The following is a 2482-nucleotide window of genomic DNA, read 5'->3' on the forward strand; positions in this document are numbered from 1 at the left end:
GTGGTGGTGAAAGTGCCCTGTAGAAGTCTGTTAGGTACATTTGGTTCAGTATAGAGTTTAAGTGCCAAATATCTTTGTTAGTTTTCTGCCTTAGTGATCTATCTAGTACTGCCAGAGGGATGTTGATGTCTCTCACTATTTTGTGGTTATCTATGTCGGTTCATAATTCTCTAAGAACTTGTTTTATGAATCTGGGTGTTTCAGTGTTGGGTACATATATATTTCTGATAGTTAAGTCTTGTTGAATTGAGCCCTTTATTATTATGTAATGCCCTTTTCTGTCATTTATAATTCTTACTGCTTTAAAGTCTGTTTTGTCTGAAATAGGAAGAGCAACCTCTGCTGTTTTTTGTTTTTTGTTTGCTTGGTAGATTTTTTCTCCCTCTCTTTTCTTTAAATCTATGGGTGTCATTGCATTGAGATGAGTCTCTTGAAGATAGCACACAGTTGGATCTTGCTTCTTTATCCAACTTGCCACTCTGTGCTGTTTAAGTGGGACATTTAGCCTGTTTACATTAAAAGTTAATATTGATATGTGTGTATTTGATATTGTCATTGTATTGTTAGCTGGTTGTGATATAGATTTGATTATATACTCACTTTATAGTGTCAATGGTCTATGTATATAAGTGTGTTTTTGTGGTGGCCAGTAACTGTCTGTTGTTTCCATGTTTAGCATTCCCTTAAGGGCCTCTTGTAAGGCAGGTCTGGTGGTAACAAATTCCCTTAGCATTTGCATGTCTGAAAAGCATTTTATCTCCTTGCTTAAGAAGCTTGGTTTGCCTGAATGTGAAATTATCCCTTGGAATTTATTCCCTTTAAGGATGCTGAATGTATGCCATCAATCTCTCCTGGCTACAGGGTTTCTGCTGAAAGGTTTGCTGTTGGCCTGATAGGATTCCCTTTGTAGGTGACCTGCACCTTCTCTCTAGCTGACTTTAATAATTTTTTTTCTTTCTTATTGTCTTTGGAGAATCTGATGACTATATGTTTTGAGGATGGTCATATTGTGTACTATCTTTCAGGGCTTCTCTGAATTCCCTGAATTTGAATGCCAGCCTCTCTAGTAAGGTTGGGAAATTTTTCATTGACAATATCCTCAAATATGTTTTTCAAGTTGCTTGCTCTCTTGTCTTCACTTTCAGAGATGCCAAGGAGTCATAGGTTTGACCTCTTTACATTACGCCATGTTTCTTTTTTTTTCCTCTCATTTTTATTCTTTTTTCTTTCTTTTTGTCTGACTCAGTTAATTTGAAAAACTTGTCTTTAAGCTCTGAGGTTCTGTCATCAACTTTGTCTATTCTGCTGTTAATACTTCTGAAAGTATTATTAAATTCTTATAGGGAGCTATTCAGCTCTATTGTATCAGTCTGGTTCTTTCTTAAAAAGGCTATTTCATCTTTCAGCTCTTGAATAGTTTCACTGGATTCCTCAGTTTCTTCTATTGTGTTTTAACTTTCTCCTCAATCTTGATGATGCTCATTGATATCTAGATTCTGAATTCTGTGTCTGTCATTCCAGCCATTCCAGTCTGATTAAGAACCGTTGCTGTGGAGCTAATGAAGTTATTTGGAAGTAAGAAGGCTCTCCGGCTTTTTGAGTTACCAGAGATCTTGTGTTTGTTCTTTTTTCTCTGTGTGGGCTGACATCACTGTAATATTTGAAGTTGCTCTCCTTTGGATGGGGCTCTTTGCTTTTACATTCTTTGATGCTCTTGAGGGTGTAATTGTGTTATGAGTTGGGTTCAGTCAACTGCCTTCATTTCTGCATGATTTCAGGGAGCCAAGGCTCAGCCCACCATTCTTGGGTTGCTTGCTCTAGCCCTGGGTTACTGGGACTAGGCTCACACCTTTGTTCTCTGGTCCCAGTAGTTTAAACACCTCCTCTTCTAGAGAAGCTGAGGTGGGCCTGGACTGCTGTGGAACAGCACTCCAATGTGGAGTTGGGACAGTGGCAGTAAAATATGGTTTTTGTGTATAGGTGCACTGGTGGTGGCAGGGTGGCCCTATGATGCTGTCCAACACATGTGTTCCAGTAGTAGTGTGGCAGTGGGGTTTGTGCATTTGTGTGCACCATTGTCAGTTGTGCAGTGGAGTCCACATGCACGAGTATGCTATCAAAACATTGTGGGGAGGCAGTGGGCAGGTGCACACCAGCAAAGCACTGGGGAATCGCTGCAGGCAGGTGTGTGCCAGAGGGGACCCATCTGCAGAAGTTCTCTGAAGGTTAGGCAGGGTACGCTAGTGAAGAAGCTATGGCAGGGACAGCAGGAAAGTGCCCCACTGGGCATCTGAGGCTGTTCTGCAAGCAGGTGTGACTAGAAAGGAACCCTGGGAGCAAACAGCAGACAGTGGGGAACTCAGATCAGACTGGCCTCATCCCACAGACACAATAGCCCTATTCTTCCCAGGTCCGTCAGTCAACAAAGGCCAAAACCAGGTAGAGGAGCATGGCAATCCATGAGGGATGGGTGTCCCTGGCC

Source organism: Mandrillus leucophaeus, unplaced genomic scaffold, assembly GCF_000951045.1.
Source record: "Mandrillus leucophaeus isolate KB7577 unplaced genomic scaffold, Mleu.le_1.0 Scaffold44, whole genome shotgun sequence".
In the NCBI taxonomy this organism is placed as follows: domain Eukaryota; kingdom Metazoa; phylum Chordata; class Mammalia; order Primates; family Cercopithecidae; genus Mandrillus; species Mandrillus leucophaeus.